Genomic DNA, 14,244 nt, shown 5'->3' with positions numbered 1-14,244 from the left:
CCTCAACCCCATTTGGCGCAAAAGTGGGATAATCCAACATTTGCGCGCATGATCATAGTATTGACAAAACAAAACATGATAAATAGTCGATTGGGGAGAGACTTGGTCACACGGACATTTGGCTAGGTCATGAGACGAGTTTGACACAATGGGAAAAGTGACAAGACAAAAACACAAGTTAAAATGGAACCTAGTTAGTAGATACTTTTCATAGTTAGATAGGTAAAAGGTAAGGTAGGGCTGGATACCAGGGGAAACTTGGACCATCAATACTTGCACATTTGTTTGCTTGTCTACTTCACGAGAAAGGCGTAATTCCCTTAGATGGTTAAGGCATTGGTTTTTCAAAGCACCTCTGCTTATATCAACCAACGAAGAAGGCTCAGTGAAGTATTGTGTGAGGTTCAGGTCCTCCAGGAAATTAAAAACGTACGTTAACCATGGAATTTTCTTCCAGCACACCATATTTAAACAGTCAGTGATCAAGGAACGTGTTAGGTGGCATTGTGGTTTGTTCCAAATACGGTGCCATAGGAGAATTGGCTGACATTTGATGTTATCTGAAAGATAGTCAATGCCAAGCTCGATATGGCAACCGTATATTGGAGCACTCTGTGGGAGTGCCAGTAGGTATTTCAAGAAGCTGTTTTGGATTTTTTGTAATTCGTCTGTGGGTACATAGCCCCAGACGCCTGCGCCATATGTTGCTATGCTGTGGCATTTGGCATGGTAAATTTTAAGCAACTCAGATGGAGCAGGTTTGCCCAATTTCCTAGAAAAGGAGACAAGCGCCGAGGTCGCTCTCTGATAGAGCAGCTTCCTGCTTGCCATCGCCCTTTTCCAGGTTAATTGGTCGTCAATTAAAATACCTAAGTAAGGGTATTCCCTAGCACGTTCTAATCTAGTTTGCTCAATATAAAGGTGTTTAGGAGTTTTTTTACCTTCGGTCCCGTATACATGACAAAGGTCTTGCTTTTATTCACTTTTAGCCCCAGAGAAAGCATAAATTGGCAATATTTATCCAGTTGTTTTTGCAGCTGTACTAATGTTCTGGCTAGTATGATGGAGTCATCAGCATAGAGTAATGCTGGGATAGGGCGATGGTTAATAGTAGGTAGGTCCTGGTTCCTTTCTAACATGGCTGTTTCCAGCCCGTTAGTATATAGGTTAAACAAAAAGGGAGCCAGGACGCAGCCCTGCCTGACTCCTCTTGTTATAGGGAATGAGGGTAAAAGTTCTCCGCCTACCCCGTATCTTACACAGGCCGTGGCATCGGAGTAAAGCTCATGCAGAAACTTGATAAGTGAGGGATCGACACCCAATTCTTCCAAGATGGATCACAACCTGGCGTGTATCACGCAGTCAAACGCCGCACTAAGGTCGACGTAGACCAGGTATAAGTTGCCCCGTTTTGCTCCCACATTCTTGCCTATTAGAAGGGTTAAATTTAGAGCCTGTTCAACAGTACCAAGCCCCTCCTGGAAACCATACTGAAGGTCGGTCACGATGTTCTTCTCTGACGCCCAATCCTGAAGACGTTCCAGGATTAGGCGTCCTGCGACCTTCCCCATTGAATCCAGGAGGGAAATAGGCCTGTAACAGGCTGGGTTATTTCTATCGCCCTTTTTGAAGATTGGAAGAAGTATGGAAGAGGACCAGGAGTCTAATAGACCAATTTTTGATACCGCCGCCATCACCAGGGTGACGATGGGGGACCATAGATCTATGTTGGTAACAAAGATGTCAAGAGGGACTCCGTCAGGGCCAGGAGCCTTTCCGTTTTTTGAGGAAGATAAAGCTTCTATGATCTCGCCAAGGGTGAAGTGGAGGTCTATTGGGTATATCTGCGTCTTGGGAGAATCAGCTGACGACTTGGCCTGTGCAGTGCAGACCGAGGGGGAACCACTAAAGATGTTTGAAAAGTGGGTCACCCACTCGTCTGCAGTCACAGCCACGTCCAAGTGCTGATGCGAATTTACATCAGCCAAGAAAGGGGATTTGACTACCTGCCAGAACTGGAAGCTGTCCTTACTTCGGCAGCTCGCGTGTAGTTGGGCCCAAAGTTTTTTCTTGTGATCCTTTTTACAATTAATTTGGGCCTGTTTGTACTCTGATCTAAGTTTAGCTATTTCATTTTTATCTCTAACTGGATTATGTAATGCCTTTTTTAGGGCAGATAACGCTTTACGACAGGCCGAGTTAAACCATCTTGGAGAAGTCTGATTACCGGGTTTGTGATGACGGAGTAATTCAACCTGTATAACTTTAAGAATCTCCTGGAAGCTAGATATAATCAGCTCAGGTGAGGAATCTTCTGCCAAACAGGTATTTATCCAGGGAAATGCCTTGGATATAACCTTATTGGTGATTATTGTAGGATCAATCTTGGACCATTTCACAGAAAATCCATTGGTTCTGTCCATGGCCAAGGATTTCTGGGTCAGTAAACTCTTCCTGTTGGAGTGAGAGTCATCCGTGGTTATCTTAAGGGTGATGCTGTTTGGGAAGTGGTCACCTGAGATCTCTGAGCCTGTGGTGAACTTAAGAAGTTTGCCCTTTAAAATATAAAAACATAAAATAAAGTATATAGTGCTTGAACAACCCCTGCCGTGGAAAGTGGATCTGAAAACTGCAGGGGGGTCTACAAGATCATTTGCGTACATCAGTTCTAATGAAATAAGACTGTCATTAAGGGAGTCACCTAGTTGGGAATGAGAAAAGTGGGTCAATGGACAGTCTTCTTCATCTAGAAGCCCGCAAATGCCTTTCTTGTAATTAACACACAATGGGGCATTAAAGTCCCCTCCCCATATTACATTACAAACGGATGAGGGTTGCTTGAAACGTTGCTCATTTGTAAGAAGGGAAATTGCAGATACAGTTTTCACACAGTCTACAGGGGATAGGTTGTTGTAAAAATTAATAAAACAGTATGACGTACAGTTGTTAAAAATAACCATTATGATTTGGTAATTCGAAGTGGTATGAAGAACAGAGATATTCTTTACTGCCAGATTATTTGAAATATACACTGCTAAACCTCCCTTAGGTCTACCATGGGTAGTAATGCATGCTGGGGAGTGGAATGTTTTATAGCCTTGTAAATGTATTGGATCTATTGCCCAGGTCTCCTGTAGACAAATTATCTGATGGGTAAATACAAATTCCAGCCATGATTTAAGTATGATCTTCGAACGAAGACCTGCTACATTCCAGTATAGTACTGATAATAACAAAGTAGACAAAGTTAAGATGTTAGCTACTGGACTTCCTAGTTGGGGCGGAGTATGGGAGGAAATGTGATTGTCATCGATGACAGAGGTGGGCAAAGTTTCAATACATAGTTGAGAATGTGATTCTGCTAATACCGTTGTATCAACGATATGAGGTAATAACACAGAACTGGAAGGTAAGATCGAAGGTAATGAAGGTCTAGGTGAGATAGATGGTAATAGTCCTGAGGAAAGGGGATTCACGTTATCCTGGTTGTTAACAGATGGTGGTCAATCCACCATCTCCAGGCACTCATATCTGTTATACATGGGAACACCCCTCCAGTCAAAGGATGGCGCAGTGTCTCTGCCTCCTTGGCCTGCCCAATCTACCCAATCTGGTCTTCTGTTCCAGCTTCCTACCTGGGTCCAGTTCCATTCTGGACCTGGAGCATAGCGGTTAGCTGGAGGATAGAAGAAGGACAATCTTTTGGTGCCTATTCCTTCTGGTGTTGTTTGGGAGCCCCAGGAGCAAATATGTTCAACTGTTTGGGGATCTTCAAAGTTAATGATTACACAGTCCCCATGAATTGTTTTTAGCTCTTTACCTACCTAAGGGACCCTGCGGACCTTTGTAACTCTGTTATTAGAGTAGGAAGGAAGAGGCCTATTAGCTGATAGCCAGTGTAACACTTTATTTTTTAGGGACCATCCTGGTTCCTCTGAGTTTGGGTTCAACTCAGGAACCCCGGTCATGATAACAACAAATGGGGTAGCTTCTGGGGGGAGATGGAACGAGCGACCACCTTTTCGTCTGGTGTTGTAAGCGGCGTTTTTAGTTGCTGGAGTTTTTGCTAGGTTGGGGGCGTGAGTTAGAGTGCGAGTAGGGGCTGGGACTAGGGGTGAGGCTGGAAGTGATGGTGTAGCAGGGCCCTTTTTCGCAGCGGTGGTTGGTAACGTTTGCTGCACAACTGTAGTTAATGGTTGTTGGTGGACTACCGCAGTAGTAGTCACAGATTTGGGTGCTTGATGTGTTTGGTGAGTCGTTGTTGCCCCTGTTTTGATAGGTTTAGGATTGAGTGTTTGGGCCACAGGAGGGGTGGGAATTGAGCTCTTCTTAGTTTTGAGTTCTGAGATTAGCATTTCTAGTGTTTTTTTGATTTTGGACAAAGATAGCTCGATGGGTTGCATGTGTAACTTAATTAGTGCCTCTAAAGAATCCAATATATGGGTATCTTGAGTACGAGGACGCCTTGATTTATGGCGTTGTTAGCCCTTGCAATGAATTGGTCAATTGGACCGATAGTCTGAGCAGCGTGAGATGGCTTAATGCTTCTTGTAGTTCTGGGTGACATGCTTACAGTAAAAATACACAAAGTTCAAAGAATAGTAAGCAGCGCCGGGACACAGCAAAGCAACAATGAGTGATATATCACATAGAAGGGGGGTGATTTGTAAATAAAATGTCAATAAGGTGGCCCAGTCCAGTCTTACCTGGTCTTGAACGGGCTTAAACGGGCCCGCCTTTGGCCCGGGCTTCGCCCGGCGTCCCGCGAGACGGGGGTGACGCTGTATTTAAGCGCCTCCTGGCGCACAAATGCCGCGGAGTGTGCCGCTAAGGATGCTGGGTCTTGTGGTCTTTTGGGCCCCACACCACGTTCCACTCGGCGGCCAGACCCCAAGGTGGGACAGGAGTCAGGCGGCGGGAGGCGGGTGGGCGAAGACCCGGGTTATGACAATCCTCGTTGGGCACAGAGTCAGCAAAAGGTCGTGAGCACAGCAAATAATGTGGCAGAATGCACAAGGTTCCCCCCCTCGACCGGGGTGACGCTGTATTTAAGCGCCTCCTGGCGCGCAAATGTCGCGGAGTGTGCCGCTAAGAATGCTGGGTCTTGTGGTCTTTTGGGCCCCACACCACGCTCCACTCGGCGGCCAGACCCCAAGGTGGGACAGGAGTCAGGCGGCAGGAGGCGGGTGGGCGAAGACCTGGGTTATGACAATCCTCGTTGGGCACAGAGTCAGCAAAAGGTCGTGAGCACAGGAAATAATGTGGCAGAATGCACAAGGTTCCCCCCCTCGACCGGGGTGACGCTGTATTTAAGCACCTCCTGGCGCGCAAATGTCGCGGAGTGTGCCGCTAAGGCTGCTGGGTCTTTTGGTCTTTTGGGACCCACACCACGCTCCATTCGGCGGCCAGACCCCAAGGTGGGACAGGAGTCAGGCGGCGGGAGGCGGGTGGGCGAAGACCCGGGTTTTGACAATCCTCGTTGGGCACAGAGTCAGCAAAAGGTCGTGAGCACAGCAAATAATGTGGCAGAATGCACAAGGTTCCCCCCCTCGACCGGGGTGACGCTGTATTTAAGCGCCTCCTGGCACGCAAATGTCGCGGAGTGTGCCGCTAAGGATGCTGGGTCTTGTGGTCTTTTGGGCCCCACACCACGCTCCACTCGGCGGCCAGACCCCAAGGTGGGACAGGAGTCAGGCGGCGGGAGGCGGGTGGGCGAAGACCCGGGTTATGACAATCCTCGTTGGGCACAGAGTCAGCAAAAGGTCGTGAGCACAGCAAATAATGTGGCAGAATGCACAAGGTTTCCCCCCCTCGACCGGGGTAACGCTGTATTTAAGCGCCTCCTGGCACGCAAATGTCGTGGAGTGTGCCGCTAAGGATGCTGGGTCTTGTGGTCTTTTGGGCCCCACACCAGGCTCCAATCGGCGGCCAGACCCCAAGGTGGGACAGGAGTCAGGCGGCGGGAGGCGGGTGGGCGAAGACCCGGGTTATGACAATCCTCGTTGGGCACAGAGTCAGCAAAAGGTCGTGAGCACAGCAAATAATGTGGCAGAATGCACAAGGTTCCCCCCCTCGACCGGGGTGACGCTGTATTTAAGCGCCTCCTGGAACGCAAATGTCCCAGAGTGTGCCGCTAAGAATGCTGGGTCTTGTGGTCTTTTGGGCCCCACACCACGCTCCACTCTGCGGCCAGACCCCAAGGTGGGACAGGAGTCAGGCGGCGGGAGGCGGGTGGGCGAAGACCCGGGTTATGACAATCCTCGTTGGGCACAGAGTCAGCAAAAGGTCGTGAGCACAGCAAATAATGTGGCAGAATGCACAAGGTTCTGTCAATTGTTGGAATTTTTTCCGGATTTTCATTTGCTTTTGCATTTTTCTTTGTTTCATTAGCATATTCAGAGGCTACATCATTGTAGACTGGTGTTTCTTGACGAACTGTTGCAATTTGGGTTTCAAGAGGCACTAGTTCCATGGCATTATTGCATAGTCCTTTGTTATTCACTGCAGGTTTATCGAATGTGATTAGTCTCTCAGTATGAGCCTCTTGGATTGTAGCAAATTTCGGTATTCTGCTGTTTCTTGGGAGTCCACTTGGCCTACTACTTATTATTGGCCGCATGATTGTGGTTTTACCATGTTGATGGATACAACTCTGTTCTCCTTTTTACCAGCAAGGGGCAGTAGTACAACTGATTTTGTTCCGCTGATAGCTAAGAAAGGTATTTCTTTTCTGTAAGAAGGCCCAAATTCCTTCTTTACCGCGATCTTCTCTCTGACCAGATCCCCAAACTTTGGAATCGAGACAGGTCTTGCTGGGACAGGTGGTTTTTCTTCAGTGGCTGTCGGCTGTTGTTTCAACTTTATGTTACTCAGGTTTTTTCTTGTTTCATTTAAATCCTGTAAAACAGACAAACGATCTTTGATATCAAAGGATTTTTCTTCTACCACTGAAGTGTGACAATCAAGATCCTGAATTCGCATTCTAGTTCCGAACAATAGTTTGTATGGAGTGAGACCTTTTAGAGAATTTCTTGGCAGATTATTAAGACTATGTTGGACACTTGTTAAATGTTTGGCCCACCCATCACCCAAACCTAATACCCTCGCCGTTATAGATTGCTTTATGTCCCGGTTTTTTCTTTCCACTACCGCATTTCCCTCAGGATGGAAGGGAGAAGAGTACCGCAATGCGATGCCCATGCTGTTCATGCCTCCTAGTAAGCTCGAGAGCTAAACGCAGGACCCTGATCAGAATGTAGCATGCCAATTGCGTATATGCCGATAAAGACTCCCAAATCTTTTATAACAGTTCTGGCGTCAGCCGAGTGCTGGGGCCACATCCAAATGAATCTCGTACAGGAATTCACTGCGACCATGATATATTTATAGTTGCCATCCCTTTGTAAGGGACCACAGTGGTCCAGGTAAACACATGCTAATGGTTTATCTGAGATTAGAAGGGGCGTCTGTGTTGGTCATTTTACTGTTGATACTTTCATTCTTTGGCATATTTTGCATCCTAGAACAAAGTTCTTAGTTTGCTTTCTCATGCCGGGCCACCAATATCTCTGTTTTAATAATGATGTTGTGGCGTAAATACCAGCATGTGGTGAAGCTAGACCTTCGTGTGCCGCTGAAATGAGTCCTAATCTGTGTTCCATGTTTGGAATTGCTCTATCCCCCACTCCAGGGATTCGAGCAAATGGAACATTGTTCGCATCAGTTATGTATGAGTACTTTACTGGAAAGCCTTTCGGGAGTGTTTTTCTGTCATCTTTTACTGAAGCACTGACAGCTTGCAGTATATCGCTGTCTATTTTTGTTTTTGACCTGGTGATAGCAGCTTCTTCAGCCAATGAATTCCCTGCAACGTGAACGCCATCACGTTGACGACTCAGTGTATGAATCATGTGAGTCTTTTGTAGTTCTTTCTGTAAAAGAACTATTTGTTCCCAAAGCGTTTTATGCTTGATTGTGCCACTTTTTGCATCTTTGAAGCCATTTTGAACCCAGTTCTGCAAGTATTCATTATAAGTCTGAATGCAGTAATATGATTCGCACACTATTAGTGTGGGGAATTCGCGATCAGTATTTTCAAGCGCCATCTTAAATGCTAGTAATTCAGCTCGCTGAGCTGTACAATCTCCTAGAGATTGAGTTTTAGTGACCATTAGTCTAAATTTCCCTTCATGCCAACGACCTTTAACGATCGCGCATGCAGCACTGTATGCTTGTTTACCCCCAACTGCGGGTTGTGCTGATCCTTCTGTATATATTATACAACCGTAATGTTCCAGAGGCAGGATTTCAGTCGGCATAGGACATTCATATTCATATTGGAGAAATTCTTGTGTTTTTAAATTAGGATCAAATTTGTATACTACGTCTGTTGCAGCAAGAGAATTAACCCATTGTATCCATCTCGGATGTAATGCTTTAGCATTTGGAATGCTTGCTTTTGTTACTGCTTCTAAGGCAGGTACCAGTGTAATGATAATTATTTGTTTACCTTGTGCTAGGGCTCTTTCTTTTGCTACAGCAGTTTGAACCGCAGTCAGAATTTTTTCTGTAGAGCTGAATTTCATTTCAGCTTGAGTGTACAAATATGATTTGTAAGCTATAGGTACCGTTTCTCCCTCATTAGAGGTCAGGTATGTGAATCCGCATCTTCCTGGGATGACTCGGATTACAAGATTGCGTATATTTTTGCGAGTTTGTAATTTTGTTTTAGTTAACATGTCTGTTTGCAATGATCTCAAAATCTCTGTGTGTTTCTGAGTCCAATTGAATTGTTTGAAATCAGGTCTTATTAATTCATAGAGAGGTTTAACCCTCTCTGCATAATTTAGTATGTATGTTCTTCCGAAATTCAGGAAACCTAGTATTGATTGTAAATTCTTCAACGTTTTTGGTGCTTGGAGTACAGCACATTTCTCTAAGAAATTGTCTGCCAGGCTCTTGCCTTCACTTGATAATTCATATCCTAAAAACAGGACAGTTAAATGGGCTATTCATGACTTTTTAAAGTTGAATTTGTAACCCTCTGATGCGAACCCAAGTATTATGGTGTTCACTCTTTTTAAGTGAGTCTCCAGGTCATCATCTGTGAGATAGATGTCATCAACAAAGGATAATGCCTCATCATCATAAATTTGTAGTAACTCTGTTACCCTTGCTGAGAATAATCCTGGGCTATTCTTGAATCCCTGTGGGAGTCGGCAAAATTGTGTTTGCGATCCCATTATTGAGAAAGTGGTCAAATACCTGCTTTCAGGTGCAATGTTTTGACAGAAGAATCCATTAGAGATATCTAATGTCGTTTTATATTTTTTGAGCACAATGTTATTCATTAGTGCTGCACTATGTGAGTTTTGTACTGCAAATGTTTTACAACAGGAGTTAGGGTGTCTGTAGTCCAAAACTAGATGATATGAATCGTCTGGCTTGGAGACAGGAAACAAAGGATTGTTTATTTGAGAGGTGAATGTTTCGATCACCCCTTGATATTCAAGTTGATCTAAGATCTCCCTGACTTGCTTTTTAGATTTTTGTTGAACTGGGTACTGCCTTTGTGCAGTGGGCTGATTTTTTAACTGGAATATGTGGTGAGGCGAATCCTCATCCCATCCTACATGATTTTTGTATAAAGCAGGAGCTTGGGCCACTGCCCATTTTCTTTCCAATGTGTATTTTTTATGAATCGGAATATGATTTGAGAAGGCAGGCATAATCATTTCTTCGCCATGAGGGCACTCCATGACAAACTCTGGTGGCCAGTCTTTCTCAGCTAACAGGATGCCATAGCCTTTAGAAAGTTTTTCCCAAAAGAGACCTTTTATTTTCCTAGTTTTATCTCTCTTTATACGTAATGTTATTTCATATAGTTTATGGGGCACACTAACTCGTGTGTCTGCAGTTTCCACCTGAATGTATTCATTCGTGTCCACTGTCTCCAGAAGATTCATCAGGATCTTGCGAGCTATTGTCACTTCTGCTGCGCTGTTTAGCATTGTCTGTGCCCACTCTCCGTTTTTCAGTTGTGTCCTCAGAATTCTCGGCATGTTTAATTTTAATACTTGCTCCCTTCTTTCTGGGAAATTGTAATTTTTTACTTTGATGAGCAGGTTCCTTGTCTTTGGACTTGGCGTGCTCTTCTCTGTGTTCTGACCGTCCTCTTCTTTCCGATTTCTGTGAGGAAGATCGAGAAAGATTGAGTGAGAAGAACGAGAGGGACGTGTATCAACATCTTGCTATCTGTCAGGTTTTCTTATTTTATCCCTATCTCAAAGGTTATATCTTTTTTCAGAGGGCTCCCTTTGGGGAGACTTGTCTTCTTGGCCTGGAGATCTTTCTCCCCGCTGAGGAGACCTTCCTCTGGACTGGAAATGTTTTTCCCTGGGAGTGGATTGTTTATTACCATCCCAACTCTTTTTTAGAGTTTTTAAATTATTTTTAATAAATGTTTTTTCAGGATTTTCAGTTAGTTGGGGTTTTACCGGTTTCCCACCCAAACTATCTCTTCCTAGTTCTTCATAGGATTATTCTATGATTCTGGCGAGTTCAAATGGTTGGTCTGCTATATCTGTTTCCTTCAATTTCTGGCGGATCACCACAGATTCTGCTTACCCTTTTATGTTGGCTAATAATATAGCCGAGACCTGTTTGAAGTCTTTCAGTAATTTCATACCCAGAGTTAAAGCAGGCTCTGGACCGTATTCATTTTGAATCTGTCCTAGTACATCTGGTATGACCGCCATAGACGGGACACCATGTGTTTTTGTGTAGATGGAGGCAAAGACTGTGCACCAAGTGTCACAGTCTTCCACATGTGGTGCGATCCCCATTGGAAGACAGATAGTCAGAATTCTGTGTTTCTCAGTAGGAGTAGTATCTGGAAATACTGCCTGTATTTGAGTAATTTTTGTGCTAACCAGAATGGAATTTGTTCCCTTTTTGTGGGTACTTTACCACGACATGATTGTATGTTCTGTGGTGTGATTTTGTTTGTGTTCCCCTGCTGAGGGGTCAGCTGTGGAATATTAATTGTGGGTTGGACTGTTGAAGTCCGCATGACATATTGGACCAATTGTCTATGTATTTTGATTAAGAGTTTTAGCTGAGTTAAAAGTTCCACGGTCGACATTTTTTCAATGTCTGGATGTGGTGTGTAGCTGGCTAGAACCGGCCACGTTGCTCCTGGTCTACCTAGTGGACCGAGCCTGGTGATGTGATTATTATGTTTTAGGGCGCCATTAAACCAGAGCAGGTGCTCTTGGTAATTTAGTGGGATTTCGATCTCCTCGAAAGGAGTGTATTCTCCCGGGGGTTCCTCTATTTTGTAATAGTGGAAATCTTTTGTCACAGCGTGTGCTGCTGGGAAATGTATCCATGAATAGAATACCTCAGTCTGCCGATATTCATGTGCCCATACCACGAATATGACTGTACCACCCCGCGGTGTCAGTCCATTTTCTATAAGTTTAAGAGTTATAGTTTTTCTTATATTGACCGGAATGAGTATAGCACTCGGGTCAGTTTCTTGGAGACTTGTGTCTTCCTCTAAGAGTCGAGCTGCTAAGGCTTCTCTTACTCTTTCTTCGTCACTTTCAGAAATTTTACTGACTGAATGTTTTTTTGTTGCAGATGGAGTTTCAAGGAAACAAAGATTAGGTGCACAATATTTTGGAACACTGTATCCTTCAACGTTGATCAAACCAAAAACTAATATATAGGATTCTCATCCTACTAAGTTCCGGCGGATATTAACCTTTCACCCACTCCATACGTCTTTTGGAGTTTTTACGGGGAAAGGGTTCTGTGTGAAAAAGCACGACTGAGTAACTCTAGTGTCTTGCGTTAGATTATCGCCTTACCAAACGTTGGGCACCATGTAGTGTAGTTCCTATTTTCCCAATAGCCTCTGCACATTGGAATAACATAAACAGCAGTGTAGATGTAGGACTGAGGTCATCTAGGTTTCTACTGACTATGTTAAACTTAATTTAGGTTTGCGACAGCTAGCTCAGAGATCACTAGAAACTTTCTTGAATGAATAGGGAGGGTTGAACTTCCCTGATTCAGACAAGAAGGGATTCAGTTTCTGACAACCGCATAAACATGACAACTTTGCTCCCTCAGAATAAGAGTGTATCTCTAGAGTTGTGTGAAAACAATAGGCAGCTATTTCACTCAGTCAACCGTGCATACTTAGTTTCACCAGAGTGCAGAGAAATAGAGAGACGGGCGTTTTCAATAAAAGGTGTTATTTATTGAGCAGTCTTCTTTCTCATGCAAGCTAAATGAATTGTCACAATTGCAATACTTATGGAGAAGTGTGGCTCACTGGTTAGAGGAGGCAGACCCTGATGCAGAGGTCAGACCCGGGACCAGGTCTGCAACTCTGGGCAATAGCTTGCTTAATCTCCACTACGACCCCACCACGATGGGATGCCTGGTCTTCACCTTGGGGATGCCCAGTAGGAGTTATCTCGCAGGGAAAGCCAGGACGGGTTCCCACAGCAAGCGCTAAGAGACCTGTTGGTGATTTGGCGCTATATAAATCGAAATTAACATAACATAACATAACATAACATAAAGTAAAGTGCGTACAGTAAAAGTAGTATTATGAAATAATACTGTAAAAGCATTTATATGGTTTCTTAGCCATATGATACTTTAAAATGGATAAAATATATACATACATAAAAACATTGACTAACATACTCAACTGGTGCTTCTAACTACGCCTACCCCGGTGTACCTGACCTAAGCCTAATACTTGGGAAGGAGTAAGTGAGTAGCAGTTTAAGTTAAGTTGGTTAAGATTGTTTTGCCAAGAATCTGCATCAAGAATTCTTTTAAGGGTTTAGTCAGCTCCGTACCTTGGTAATAGAATGTGGGAGGTCTGGTATCTCTTTCCTCAGGACTCGATCTCCCAGCAACCTGCAAGGGTAGGCTGGAAACACCGGAGCTGGATTTTCTCGGCTGGAGAAAAAGACAGCGTCTCTCTCAGTGCGTCAAACGGGAGGGGCGGCTTCCGTGGGCTCTCGCATCAGCTGGGCTCTCGGGCAAGTAGATAGCCGCTCTGCTCCAAACCACCGTGTGTTTGCTTAAGGCAACTGTTGGTATATTTATACCTGAAAGATGCCGAGTTTGACGTAAGGTTGGACATAAGACATCACTAAGAACTAACAGTTCTTTCTGGACTCCAGGAGTTCTTGTTCAAATCAAAACAAAAGCAGGGGGGATTTCCCAGGCTGCTGAAGGCTTGGTTTGTTTAAAGAACACGTTGTGGTTTGTAGGAGTCAATGGGAGGAGCCGTGCTGTGCTTTGGACTGCATGTACTATTACTGAATATGGATATGAATCTTATGCCTTTATCAGGATATTATTGATTATAACCACATAAGGGCATGAATCGGGAATATCGAATTAGGGTCCTAGATAGAAACACAACAACATCACATATTACATCACTCATGACATGGTCAGTGACATCACTTATGACATCACTGATAGCATCTCAAACGACATCACTCATGACATCATCCTTGTGATAGAGTGGCAGACCTCCTCTCACCTTAATATAACCTTTGATACATACACTCAAAAATAGAAACTAACATTTTCAAAACAATGGACATACCAATACCACTTACAACACACCTATTTAGTAATTCCAAGATCTACACACAAATCCACTCATTCAGCAACAGTCCTATACAGTCACTCATACATGTACTCACCCATCATATCTACTCATACACCTATACATCCTGTTACACAATGACACTCATCCATAGAGTTACTCATACACATAGTCACACATGCAAACAAAGTACCAAACATCCATTAAATGGCATATACAGTTATACATATACCACCACACTTACTGCTGCAGAAACTTACACATACTTACTCTCTTAAGAAATCACTTATAGAAACACATACTAATTTATACAGTAACTCTTCCAATCTCTCACTCTCACATATACTCACTTATATACACCAATACTCACATATACTAGTTTAAAAGATATGTAGTTACTCATAATGACACTATTGAGACAGTCATTCATTCACTAATACACCCATACAGAAGCTCATCCATCCATACAGTTCTGCACACATGCTGTCTTCCACACATACAAGCAGTGAGTCACTCATGTATGCATCTATGCACTACGTAAGACCCCCCCCCCCCAAAGAACCATACAGGCACTCAGACACTCATACTGATACTCC

This window comes from Lissotriton vulgaris, chromosome 6, assembly GCF_964263255.1.
Source record: "Lissotriton vulgaris chromosome 6, aLisVul1.2, whole genome shotgun sequence".
NCBI lineage: Eukaryota > Metazoa > Chordata > Amphibia > Caudata > Salamandridae > Lissotriton > Lissotriton vulgaris.
This window is presented reverse-complemented; position numbering follows the sequence as displayed.